Source organism: Cyrtonyx montezumae, unplaced genomic scaffold (assembly GCF_038088225.1).
Source record: "Cyrtonyx montezumae isolate F1298 unplaced genomic scaffold, pur_monq_1.0 scaffold_17, whole genome shotgun sequence".
NCBI lineage: Eukaryota > Metazoa > Chordata > Aves > Galliformes > Odontophoridae > Cyrtonyx > Cyrtonyx montezumae.
Window position 1 is genome coordinate 5,350,173 of NW_027071903.1, and position 14,943 is coordinate 5,365,115.

Below are 14,943 nucleotides of genomic sequence, written 5' to 3' on the forward strand. Positions count from 1 at the left end.
GACTAGTCAAGCTATTTGCCTTCAAACAAGATTTCCCTGTATAATTAACAGAACAATCTCCTATGCCCAGACATCATCCTATTAAATGTGACATGAAATGTAACCAATAAATAATTAAGCCTCTGATTAGTTATAAATAAAAGATCAACAATATAACATTTTAAGAACCACACTCAATCAATTGTCAATATTACCTAGCAATTACTGCAAACTAGTTTAACTTCTTAACATCCTAAGAAGTGCAAGGAGAAAGATCTCTTTGGAAAATGTACAATTAAGGAATTCCTTCTATATTGTGCAATCTGTGTATTGTACCCCATGTAGTTCATTCCTATATAAGCATTTGCTGTTTGGATAAAATGATCACAAGCTGCATGTTAAGAATGACGCGATGTGCCGAGTTATTACCATCTCTAAAATCCCCGCTCGAAGAATGCTCTTTAGTCAACATTTCAGTACCTAAACAACATTTTTCAATAATGCAAGTGGTTCATTTCTTATTAATTGTCCCTGTCACAGTGATACCAATAGCACTGAGAGTTTTTCCCGAGTAAACGCTCCTTGACAGACAGGCTGGAGATAGTTTAAATGCTCCCTCCCTGCTGGTCACAAAAGGCATTTCTGATAGAAGAGCTGTAAGCCACTACTCAGGATGTGTTTCTAGAAATTCACACTAGCTAAATTCAGCATCTAGTGTTTATTTCAATGAGGCAGAGCACATGCATAAATTTTCACCAGTGAGTACACACATGACAGTTAATGCATTGTATCACACACAAGCAGCCAACTTGTACGCTGCTGGCCTGCAAAGGGAGATCCAGCATCTAGCAGCTCGAAGAGTATGGACATCTACAAGGTACAAGGTGTTGGGTGGAAAAAAACACGCCAACATGGATATTTTTCACTGAAAGAAAACTAACGAAGCAACAAATTAAGTAGTTGCATAATACACTTATTTGAACATACAAAACAGGTTCATCAAAAATGCACCTCTAACTTTCATGATCACATATCTTCCTTTAAGGAATCTTAATCCAAACAAAAGCATTTGAATCTGCTTATTCTATATTAATGCAGAATTCCCCTCTCGCACCTCCCAGCAAACATACACACAGTTATCATTCAATACCCTTCCATACCTCTACAGCCAAAGTAAGTAAATAAATAAATAATAGCCTGAAGTTGTGGAGTTATTATGAGATGAAAAAATACCACACACAGAGTCAAGCGTTCTGATAATTTAGCAGGTGGCCTGCTACGTTCCACATCTAAAATGCATGGCTTAAGAAAAGATAGAAGCATCAGCCTCAAGAGTTTTGTGCTATATAGCCTATGTGCACGTGACTTGAATATTATTATTATTTACATATAAACAATCTCAGTTATTTTTGGGAAGCTAGAGATTCTTTTCTTTCAATAGTTGAAGTGAATGCAGAACATCAACCGTAATCATTATTATTAATGGACACTATGTACTAATAAACTACAACATAGCAGAAGTTATTTCAGCTGTATCTGATACAAAATAATCTGCGTGGCACATAATTATCTAAATCACATTACCAAAATGAACTCAGAAGGAATAGTAACTTTTAGACAAAATAAATATGCACACACCACACACAGTGCAGCTCATCATTCTTTCATCTGAGGGCATGACCTAATTAATTCAGTTTTAATGACAGAAAATATTTCCTATAAGAAAAATCATCTTTGCATAATTAGATGTTGTTAGAATTTGTATTTCTTCTAGCTGACACAAATATGAAGGCAGCTGGAGTTTCAATGCTGCCATGAACAGTCAACATCCACACTACTGACTAAATGGTTTTGACTTAATTTTATTTATTGATCCTGGTATCCAAAGGTTACGATGCTGTGTACAGCTCATGTAAAATACAGTCTTCCTTAGTGCTATTTATGCACACAACTGTGAAGCAGAACTAATACATTTGACTGATAAATACATCAAAGGGAGCATGTCTAAAGCAATAAGCATCTCCTGTGGTGGTGATGTTTATGCACTACAGGAGACATTCTGCTGAGTACGGATGTCCCTTTGATGCAGTTATCATTATAATAATGAAAGCATTAGTTGATTTTATTGCCTTTTAAACACCACTGTTGTCCACCATAGTGCCATTAAATGAAGCTGTGTTCATTAATAAAGTGAGCGGAGGGGCTTTCATTTAGCTTAGGATCCATTTGTTGGTAGAATGGCCATCACCCCGTTATCTGTTCTAGGGAGCCTGCTTTGGTAGGGGAGTTGGACTAGATGATCTCTAGAAGTCCAATCCAACCCCTACAATTCTTTGTGATTTCCTCATAGCTACTTTGTTTTAAGGTTAGCACTGGGGTTCAACATATTTGTGCTTATATAAAGATTCATATATATCTTAAGTCAGAAGACTGATAACGAAAGTTGTTGTAATTCTGGAAGGTTCGCAGAACTAGATTCGTCAATTTATGCATGAAGTTATTCTCAATTCAAATATTTCTCTCTCTGAAAAAAGTTCCCACTTTTATTTATTAAAACCTACAACAAATACAAGTCTAGTAACAGGCTTCTGATTAATGAGAGATAAACACTGAATGCTGCAGAATAGCCTTACCACAGTAACGCATGCAGCAAGTACACATCCCCAAAACGGCATGCTCACGCATATCATTTTGTGATCTAGTAGTTATCAGACTTCTAAAATTCCAGTACTGCATTCATAATCAGGACTTCAGGAATAACACTTCCAGCTTCAGAGAAAGGAAATTTAGATCTAACAGAGCCTGTTTTGTTTTGTTTTGTTTTTTCCAGTAGATCCCTAATCTTATTTTTATAAAAGAGATGGTGTATAAAACAGCAGCATAAGCAACCTACTCATTCTGGGATGAACAACACACCTCGAATCCTGAAGGACCCTGATACACGTCAGAACTGCAATTTTTCATTCAACAGCTCAACCACTATTTATGAAAGTTGAAGAGACCCAGACAGATTGATGCTGTGCTTGGCCTGAGCTGGTGGTTGTGACCGTTTCCTTTCAAGACAGAGGATGGACCAGAAAACTTCAGGGGATCTTCAGACGGGAAAAGATGTAAGAGTAGGATGAAGGAAGTTCACCTAGGGGATGCCCAAAGCATGCTCCAAAGAAGCCTTGTATAACCATTTATTCATTGGAGAGGTCAACTTCGTAGAGGTGACTGTAATTTCAACACATTTCTACAGAGATAAGTGTAGTAGATGTAGCATGAGACATTTCTTGGCAAAAACAGCATTATCTATCACAGAAGTTTGGAAATTACTTTTGCTAGGTTAGAACTAAAACAGCATTATAATAAATACTTACTGTTGGAAATTGGTAATCGACTGCAGCATAAACATAAACTTAATTCACTACCATTGTAAAGTTCCAAATACTTAATATCACAAAGCAGAGCATCTGAAAACAATATGTAAAACTCTTTTTTTCCCCAAAGAAATTATGAACACCCAACAGGCAATATAATCAAGCATCCTAATGTACATGTCAAAGTGGATTTATAAGCACATTTTGTGAAATAAATTTATTTAGAGTAGTAACATAAATAACATTGTATTTACAGTAAGATAATTGAAAAAGGTACAAAGAATTCCAAATATTTTTAAATTAGATACTCTGTATTAAAGAACTGCGAGGGAAGGTTAATGCACTCCAGGTGATATCCCTGCAAGCCTTGCTTCAAGACATCCTATAGCACTCTGCTTTTGTGTGTTCCTGAGAAGTTAATCAGGGGGTTCTTATTACCATCAATTACTGCTGCTCCAGATGAGCAGTTTTCAAGTAAAGTTGCCAGAAACTCTCTAGGCAGCTTCTAACTGCTCTGGAAATGAGAAGAGCGTTAGAAATGCATCAAGTGCCAACATCACATGCTCTCTTGATGCGTGCTTTAAACAAACGTCATCATCTGATATTTGCCAGAAAATCTTAGGTCAGCTATGGTGCATCAATTTAGTGCCTAAAAACACCTCTGTTTTCCATTAAGCTATTTTTTGATGAACATGGAAAATGTCTCATGAAACATATGGGAATTTGAAAACTCTGTTTTATTTATAAAACTAGCTGAATAGTAACTCGGTTATTGATTTTCCCTTTTAAGAAAAAAAAAAAAAAACCTTCCAACTATTTTCAATTGTCTGTGATTTGTGTCCTGCAGATGAAGGAAGCATTACAGGAAACTACACTGAGCCATGGAGCCAGTGAAACACTGCCAGAGGCACTGGCTATTCAGTGAATGAAAACACAGAGTTGGAAAAGGAAAATGTCAATGGTAAATTAAGCTGCAAATTAAAGTCAAATAGGGCAAGGTCAGCAATGCAGAAGCAAGCAGGTGTTCACTACATGCAAGATAGATCATATTAAATGAAAGAAAAAAAACATTTTGTAAGTCTATTATTTTGTACAGGTTCCAGGTTTGCTGAGATTTTGCAGATCGGCCTTAGAGCGCTCCCAGGTTAAAGGAAGGAGTTAGATGAATAGGTGCAAGAGAAGTATACGGTCCTAATGATCCCCATAAAAAAATACGCTGCAGCGCTATCCATCACGCCCAGACTGCTGAACCAACACGTGGGGAATTCTCGCTCAGCGTAGGGCAGGACCCCGTTACTGCTCGGGAACAACCTGCAGGCACAGTGCCAGCCGCAGCGTGAAGAGCAGAGGGAGCCAGCAGCGTGCTGGGCACGCCGAGCCGCCGGGGCGTCTCTCACACTTCCCTCTGGGACATCATCCAAGTTATTTAAAGACTTGACAGAAGAATGGGGCAGTTCAGCTTGTGTGTGATATGCTATATATCTCCCCGCATCGCTTGGTGTCATGAAAAAATAAAAAAAAATAAAAAAAAATGTGCAAAGTGAAGGAATGTGAATTTTCCTCTTTAGTCTTTCAGCTGCTTGGTGGGTTTTACACGCGACCCAAAGAAGAATATCTTGGGTAAAGTCAGTTAAGAACTCCCTAGAAATGGAATTCTATCAATTCTTTCAATCCTCATTGCTTCAGATAAAATGCTTCACAGGACCATTCTGGTTTCAATTACATTTCTACCAAAAATGATTTTCTGCTCCATACCAGCTGGTTAAATGCACAAATAAATAAAACATCTCAGTGCTACAGGCATTCTGTGGCTCAGGCAGAGGACAGCTCTCCTGGCCAGCTCCCTGTGAGCGCAGACCACTGCCTCTAAGTGCGACACCTCCACACTTTTACAGCAAACTGCATGGGGAGCAGTGGGCTTGTGCAATGCTGCACACAGAAACCCCTGGCAGGATGTGGTTGCACAATTGGAGGAGGCTTGCTGGATCCTTTGTTGTGGTTGTTTTAATACATTAATCTCCTCCAGCCAACTGTGTCTCGCATTATCAATCTTACATTAACATACCCCCTTCTTTCTGATTTTTTTTTTAATACGAGGATTAGTGCAGCTGTGTCTCATCAGACCTCTTGTGTCTTTTTCTGGGACTTTCTAAGGGACCCTGATTAAAGACTGCCTCAGCTGCTGTTCTCTTCTGCATTTTTTCTTCCATGTTGTCACTGCATATTAAGAATCTTATTGTTCCCTTTTGTAATTATGTTAGCACTTGGGCACTTCAAAGAAATAAAGCATTCTTCATTGAATGCTTTCTTTCTCCTCCCTCTACTCCTCTCTGCCACGTTTTAACTGAAAGCCATTTGAAAACACAGCAGCATGTTTCAGAAAGTTTCACCAGAGAATGTGGTTCTGGGCTCTCTGTTAACATATGGTGATCTCTTTGTTTTCATAGATTAATCTTCCCTAATTGAGTTGTACAACTACAAAATCAACATACCTTTTGCTGTGGTGTCTTTTATGTCTTTAGATGTAAGGGAACATAAGCTTCCAATTCTGAAAAAATTCTAAGATAAAACATTATAGTTTCCTCTGATGAACAGAACCATTGGCCTGGTAGATAAAACACAACTAGATGAGAAGCCATCTTATAAAGTCTGAATTTTTTCCTATCCTATTATAGTATTATTTTTAAATTAAGTGTTGACTTCGAGTGTTCACCTGCTAACTAAAATTATCTAATAACATGAAGGTACTGACAGTACATTAGACGCTTTAAAGCCTATTAACTTTCTGGATTTCTTTTTTTAAATTGGTTCTTTCATAATGAAGTACTCCTCCAAATTGAGCAATTTTATGCACTGAAGTTTTTAAAGGCCATAGAAGCACTGCAGTTTAGGGATCTTTTTCATTACTATCTGCAGACCATCTGAACAGTACTTCAGAGCTAAACAAAATGTCCATTTTTTGTAAGTAACTATTACCAGAATGTGGATATTTTAGCTCAATGTCATTACAATTATAGCAAAGAAAATTAGAAGATATATTTGTAATACAAACTGCTAACAACTTTCAGCTGGCAATGCTATGTCCTTGCATAAAAATTATGCTATTATATTCTATGATTGTGCGTGAAATGTATAGATCATAGCTGTTATAACAGAAAAAAGGCAGGAAAGAAAATGCACAAATTATTTGAGCTGACACAGAATATATGGATAACAGTTGCCTTCTCTGATCTGTTCATTCCCCTCACAACAAGGTAGAATGCAAAGTTATATTTAACCTTTGCAGGTATTTCTATTTGTCCAACCTCTCAGAAATAACAGATGTTTCCTAGAAAGACGTTTTAAGGGAAAAACCTATGAACAAGCAGTTGTATAAAAAGGGCTAAAAACAGAGTTTGAACACGTTCGTGTCAGTGAGCATTTGATGGTACATCTGGTCCTACGCAGAAATACAAATTCCACAGAATTCTATCCAGGAGTTTTAACAATTAAGTAGGATCAGACTTTGAATGCAAGGCAATAAGCAGATTTTCAACTGTTCTAACACGCTCACAGTAGAATATCTTACTGGCTACTTTCTTCCAACATTATGGCTAGATTATATCCTCAGACACAAGAAATATTTAAATGAATTTTATATGGAGATGTGTACAGCCTTAGGAATAACATTTAGCTTCTCCACACTTAAAATTATCTGCTCTTTCGATATACACCAGAAATGTCTCTACAAGAATTTGGCAGCTATTTTGAGGGGGAAAAGAAAAAAGAAAAAAAAAAAAAAAAGACGATTTATGCATTTGTTCCTTTTTTATCAGGTTAAGAAAATATCCAATGTGAGGGTTGCTCCAAAAGTAATGCCTCCTATTTCATTATGTCATTGGCCCATGACATCAGAGGTGGATAGCAGTGGTATGGCAGTAGAAATTGAACCTTTCCCCCAGTATCCCATTACATCTTTTCACCATGTGACAGATGTCAGCAGAGGGACAGTCTGACAAAACAGCATCTGACATGAAAATGTGTATGAAGCAAAGATGAGGAACTGAATTCCACTATGTGGAAAAAATGGCACTCACTGACATTCACCAACACTTACTGAACATTTATGGAGACCAAAACAGTGGATGTGAGCACAGTGAAGTGTTGGGTGGTGCATTTCAGCAGTGGCAACAGCGGGTCACCTCCACTGATGCAGTCTTTTATGAGCACAGCATGCAGGTTCTTGTTCATTCTAGCAAAAATGCATAACTAATGGTGGTAATTATGTTAAAAAACTGCTTTGTTGCTGAGAATTTGCTTTGTCAAATAGTGCTGTTATTGTGCTCTTTGTATCTGTTGCAGTTTCCATGGAAACAAACAGGATGCATCACTTTCAGAGCCACTTACACATATAAAATTTGCCTTGAACATTTTTCCTTTGTACATGCCAAACAAGAAATTATATTTGTCATTGGAAAGTAGTGTGCCATTATGAAGTAACAGCAAAAGAAACCATCAGCAAAACAAGAGATAATATTAACTAAGAAAGATTATGGCAGCAGTAATGTGGGCACTTTTATAAATAATGAGTCAAGAAAGAACTGGGAAAATTTTACTGGAAAACAGTTTTATTCACTTCCATCCTTTCAATATTCTGCCTCAGTTAGTACACTCTTCTTTATATTTCCCTCCATTTTCCACTGAATAATTACTTTATGGACTGCCTATTGCCCTTGATGTCAGAGGGAGTTTTGTGCACAAACTGAAGATAATGTATGGCTCTTCATATCTACAGTTATTTTTTCCAACTGCATAAGAAGCTATTTTCTAGACTTTGCTATAAATTCATGGGGAAAAAAAAAAACAACACCTGAAATTTACTGTCTTGTCTTGAGATACCTATGAAATGTATGATAGTTCTACAATTCATAAAGTAAAATAAGGATGATTTACAGCATTCTGCAACAGCTGATGACAACCAAGGACATTCTCAACACACTGTTCTTGTACAATAGGCCATAAAAAATGCTGCAAGTCATCATTTACTATCCTACCTCGCTGGTCCTCCCAGGAAAGGAATTGAGCCACCCCAACATCTCTGTGGTTGTGGGAGCTGTCCCTGGGAGGAGATGAGTTTTAATTTCAGCAGCTATTAGTTTTCCTGCATCTCACAGCTTAAGAACTAGCACATTTTTCTCAAGTCAAATATTTACCTCCTGCTCACTTTGTGCTTTTAAATACAACCACAACTTGGCTGAAGTTGCAACTACAGCTGCAGGCTTTGCCCAAGATTACCCAAGAAGCAATTTAGAAACTATCATTGTCACACTGTCACTGGTAAACTCAGATTCACTGCCAGGTTCAAGGAAAGAGACCCTATTAGGAGAAGGAGCTGTTTAATAGTCCAATATATTCACAGACATATCACAAGGGATTTTAAAATTATTACATCTACTGCCTTTTCAAAACTGTATTTCTTTCTTGACATTAGAATGAAGTGTCTACTATTTTACTGAGACAATCATTTGTATGAGGGCACATAGACCAATGGACAGCAATTACTTATGTTTTATTAGATCCAAACTATCATAATAGGGCATGTTCACATTATTTATATGATCAAGAGAATAAACTCTCTGTGTTTCTATGATATCACCTCCAGAGCTATGCATGTCACAGCTACTGCCTTCCTGGCATTTCTCCTTCTTATTCCTCGTAGCGGGAGAGTAATGCAAGCAGACACCATGTGATGTGCCACAGAATCGTAGGGATTGGAAGGGTCCAACTCTGCTAAAGCACTTCCCTACAGTAGGTTACACAAGAAAGCCTCCAGGCAACTTTTAAATATCCCTTGGGAAGATGACACCACCATATCTTAGGGCAGCTTGTTCCACTGCTCTAAAACCCTCAAAGTAAATATATTTTTTCTCATATTTCTGTGGAATTTCCCATGTTCCAGTTTGTGAGTAGAGGGGGAGGATCACCTCCCTTCACCTCCTAACCTCATTCTTTTAAATGCAGCTCTGGATACTGTTCCTCTTTACTCAACCTTCAGTCTGTCCAGGTCTCGCTAAATAGCAGCACAGAGTTTTGGTGGGTCAGCCACACCTCCCAGCTATGTATCCCCCCAGAACAGTGCTCCCATGACATCTGGAGGAGTAATCAGTGCTACATTAGGTAATCTTTCACTGTGCACAACATACACTACCTACTTACCAGTTATGTTAAATCTGGGCCCTGCAGGAACCAAGCTGACATTAGTAACATTTCTAAAATACTTCCTTCCCCCTCCAAAACATTTTCAGGGCCCACCCTTTCCTGTAAGTAGCTATTTCTCATTTATTTATTTTTAAGTTTACTTAATTTCAGACAAACCACAAAATCATTACAACTAACAATAGCAAAAGTCAGTGGCAAATGTGTGCCTTGAGAACTTAACTCACCATATGATCTCAAGATGGTTGAATTTTCAGCAAACAAAATAATGCAAAAGAAACACCCTGCAGACAAGTCTTCCTATGGGGACAGTGGCAGGCATAGTAACAGAGAAGTGGCAGTCACCCCACGAGCCAAATCCCCTCTTCCTAGAGTGAGGCAAAAATTCTTTTTATTCCCTGTCTTCCTCAGCTCAAGGAAGTGAAGATCAGCAGTTGATTATGGATGATCCTCTAGAATTTATCTGAACCGAGGTTACCACAGTAGCATGCTATCAATATGTGTGAAAGGACTTTTCAGTCTTACAAGACCAGAAGTCCTGAATTGCCATATTCTTGTTTTAACTGTTATATTTGATCTACTAAAATTTTTCTTCTGCTTCTCTGTTTTTGAAATAAATAAAATGCCTTCATATAAACTATTCTGAGAAGTCAAGCAATGTAAGGGTTAAACAGCTAATATTTTACTGAGCTCTGAAAACAATGTCTGATGATCTAATGCTCTCTTTCCTCGACAGATGGCTTGAAAGAAATCTGGGAAGCCTTACCCATGGAAAAAATTACTAGCCTTAAGAACAATTCATATAACAGATATCTGAACACATGGCTGCCTTTCAACACTTATGCTTAAACTAGGAACAGGATTCAAAAGCCAACATCCTCTATAAACTTTTCCCTTCGCAAAGACCCTATATCACATCTCTTTTCTCTCTATCCTCAACTGTAACCTTGCCATGCTATTTACTGAGCTCTTATTTAAATTAGTACAGTGAAATTAACATCTCCATTACTTCAAAATTACTATGCGGTATTTTAACATATTATAAAGACAAAAGATTACTAATGTGAATGAATAGTCTCAAAATACAAGGACCATTTACAGAGTAGGTAATCTTTATTCAACAAGAACTACTTGATTAAAAACATAAGACAACGCCTCAATTCAATAGTGTCCAAAAAATTAAAGAAAAAAAAAAAGAAACCCTTAGTAATGTCTTGAAACTAGCATTAAATTCTAAACAAAATTCAAGTACATATTTAAATAAAATTGTTGCAATATAAACTAAAAAAAGAAAGAGAGATTTTCATTTAATCTGCTTGATTCAATGTTGGACAAAATCCTTTTTTCAATTTCTCAGAACTGTAAAACAAGAACAATGGGAGTTTGTCTAATGATAAAGCATTTGGACAGGTATTTTCAGTGATCCAAGCTTTATCCTCTTAGTGCCTTGCTCTTGAATTATCCCAGCCACTCAGTCATTGCCCTATGCCCAGTACCCAGACACAGTGAAACCTTTTCTACTCCACCTCACATCCCATCCCTCTAACATCAATACATCAGTCCCTTTAAAATGACACTTACAAAACCATTTCATTTGCTGTCAGTAAGACTGACCAACATTTTTCCCTATCTCGTCTGCTGATCTTTGATAGCATATGAGTGGAAACCATCTTCTTCAAGTCATCAGAAGATGCACATGGTGACACATGTAAATAGCAACCAGGATCTGATGGAAAGCCCCCACTATTCTGGCAAGAGCATCTAAAGACAGTAAATACTGATAGAGGTCAGGGTCGTGCTAGAGGCAATCAGCAGTTCGTTCCAGCTCCTGACAGCTCCAGCAAGTCCCTCTACATGTCCATCTGTACTTTCAGCTCTGAGGTCTCCACAGGCTCCTCACCTACTTTTCCAGTTTTGGCAAGCTCCTGAAGCCCCAGAGAGGTGCAGCAGCCTCTTCAAGCTGTGATCTCTGGAGTATTCTGAAACCCACCCGACCTCTGTCCACTCGCTTGCAACAGCAGTGTGAAGGATGGGGTCTTTGTTGACCACACTGACCTCAGGAAAGGCACAGCCCATCCAAGTGAGAGCACCCGATTGCTGCTGGGCAGCCTCCAGACCTCCCTGCCACATAGTCTGAAACCCAACACCATCACAATCAGAACAGGACAGATACCCGATACTATGCCCCACATCTATTAGTTCACTTGCTGTTGCAGCTAGGATTAACTTAGTGTGCTTGTTTGTTGTTCCTCTCCTGCTGATCTCAATTTCATGTTTTTGCCTTAAACTAGTGCTAGCAGTTGGGATGCAGACCAAATCTTGATTTCTTAAAGACTAGCCCGAAGTGGACTGTAGCTGTGCACATCACAACGACTTGAAAAACAGAGCATTTTGGGGATATATCACTTGCCCTGACTATTGAGCCTTGTCAGCTAAATGCTTACAAGAAAGATAAAAACCTTCAGTTTCCTTTAGGAAAGGGAATAGTAAGGCACAAGATACAAGAACTCCATGAGAGCTCATGCATGTGTCTGCCTGAAAATGAATGAAATGATGATAAAATACCTTCAGTGGCAGCTTTACTCCCCCTAGAGCCCTTTCGGATATGCCAGAGAAACAGGAGATTCCTTTTCAAAACAGTGTTTGCTAGCAAGGTTAATAATAAACCCTGTAGGTAGGTGCTGATTATAATAATAAATGACACTAAATGATGCATATAGTATAGAGGAGACCTGTCAGTATTGCTGCTATTGCAAATACTTTTCCTTCTTCTATGTTCTAAAGTAAAAGCAATTCCCATTGCCCAGGAGTAAAAACTACCTTCTTACTGCATTAGCTTTCCTTTATCTGTACTTATTCCCTTCCTTTCCTCCCTCCCTCTCTCTCTGCAGCATATCAGTATGCGCTGCCACCTTCTTTTCCATATCCTAAATTCCCAACAGTTTGGACTGAGCCTAATTTATTTTAATTCCCAGGCATCACTCTCAGCAAGCAGATAACAAGCCAAGGGAGTTACTGCACAGGAGCTGAAGGACAGCAAACCCTCCATCAAGCCACACTGTACACAGAGCACTGAATGACAGTTAAATATGCATTGTAAATAGATTTTTTTGCCTTCTGCTACCCTTGCACAGCATAATAAGAACCACCAAGGATTGGAGGGACCAGAAATACATTGTTTCCTATGCTCTGGGACATCCTTACTAAAAGCTATCTAGGAAACATTTATCTATGATAATCAGTAGCATTAACAAGGCATTGACTGCCCGTGCCCTCATCTTACTCAAAGTCCTGCTGTTCCTGCAGAAGATCTGTAGGTCTTCTCCCTTTACAAATTTTCTAACAGAAAAAATAATTGTTTCTTCTCACAACTCAACCTGCCACATCACCACCAGCCTTCGAAGGAACAGCAGCATAAACACTGCTTGTTCTGCATTCTCCTGTCACGATCCTTTATCAGGAAATCATTCATCATTATTTTGGTATACACAAGTGAAAAAAGGATAAAAGGCCAACATTACAGAAGAACAATGACATCAAGAAAAGGCTGACTGGCACTAAAACTGAATTCCTGATTTAATTATATGTGAGGCTTATCAAAATGAATTGTCACTTGTTCCCAGTGTTATTTCTTAACACAGCCATGAACAAAAACAAGGGAAAAAATCTAGTGTGTCAGCTCTGTACATCCAAGAAACAGAAAACAGACACTACTGTGGGGACCTCTAACAATAAATACTTAATACCAGAGGGAAAAATGAAAGCGTACGAACTCGGAGAACAATTCACTGCTCTTGGGTTATTCCCCTAACCCCTCCATATTCAGAAAAATACCTCTGCCCTCTGACATGTAAGCACTACCAGTAAGGATCCCTGAAGTGTCAAGCAGGGTATTCACTGCTAATCTCACCATGATGGACATACAGCATGACACGACTAATCTCTGGTGGAAACAAAGCAGCCACTGTATTAAGCAACTGAGGGAATGCACAAATCATTTACTTAGAAGACACAGATTTCTAATAAATTTAAAGCCAAACTGTACTCGTGTTTACCGTGGCCTTCAAAAAACCAAGTTGCTTAAGAGGACTGGTCTATTGCCCAGATTTCCTTATAGCTAAAATTATGTGAATTGCTGGTAATGGAAAAGTACAAACAATCAATGCACCAAATTCTCTTGTATGGCAAATCACATTGTATTTTACATTCATGTGTCATAACTGATTTCTCTTAGTCTTATCAGCAAACTATGAAAAACATTTCACTAAAATCATGCTGTATACCTCCTTTATTATGACATGACTGATTAAAATGGCACTATGTATATTTTTTTCCTTTCCTTAGAGGCCTAATCCCATAATACTTTATAAAGATCTTATTATGTAGAGCTTGAGCTCTTTTTTTCCCAAACCTTTCATCTTATTCAGTTTGATTAGGGTCACAGGGCCAGGCTGGTATAATTCCACTGTAGTCAAAAGAGCTACATCACTGATCATACTAGACCACATAAGCAAACATTTGGTGCCCTATATTCAGCAATACAAAGGATAATGTCGTATTTATTCAGTTAGTCTGAACCATACTTTGATAGACCATTTGAGATGCTAATGAGACAAACAGCCATTTACAAGAGTAAATACTCCAAATATCCCATACCACCCAAATTGTCTCCTTATTCTTCATAGCCCAGACAAATCTTTCAAGCATTTGAGTAAATAATGTGGATGTGATGTGTTACTGAAGCTATCAGAATGTAAAAAATCTCCAGCAACCTATTTTAATCTATTTTGAGCCTGAGTGGCTGGACTCTCCCCGTCCATTCAACAGCATCATTTGAAAGATCATTATCCTACCATGCAGTACCTGTGAAGTAGATGATAGCTAGCTAAAATTCTCCAGCTCTACATGTACCAGACTAACAAATGTTCTTTGAAATAATGGCATTTAAGGAACAATCATGGAACTTTGAAAGTTTAGCAATGATTCTTTTTATTTTTTATTTATTTTCTTTTTTCTTTTCTTTTTTTTTAAATCTTCTTGCCCACAGAACTGTAAGTTCTGTCCTGTTCAGAAGTATGTATTGTACACAGGGACTGCATGAACACTTACAACTCTGATTCATTCCTAATTGGAAAAAAAATAAAAATAAAAATAAAAATAAAAATAAAAATAAAAATAATAAAAATAAAAGGAACCTTAAAGGTAAAGAGAATAAGAACACTGGAAAAGGCCTTAAAATCCATTTCCAAATTGTAAGCATTTACAATTTTTATCTCATTATATAAAACTCAGACTTTGAGATCTACTCCATTTAATACCCTTTGGTGGGAGGTCGACAGTCCCCATTCACATCAGAGTCTCCATGTTTGCTGCTTTGTCATTCTGTTAATAATAAAAAGGTGCCACA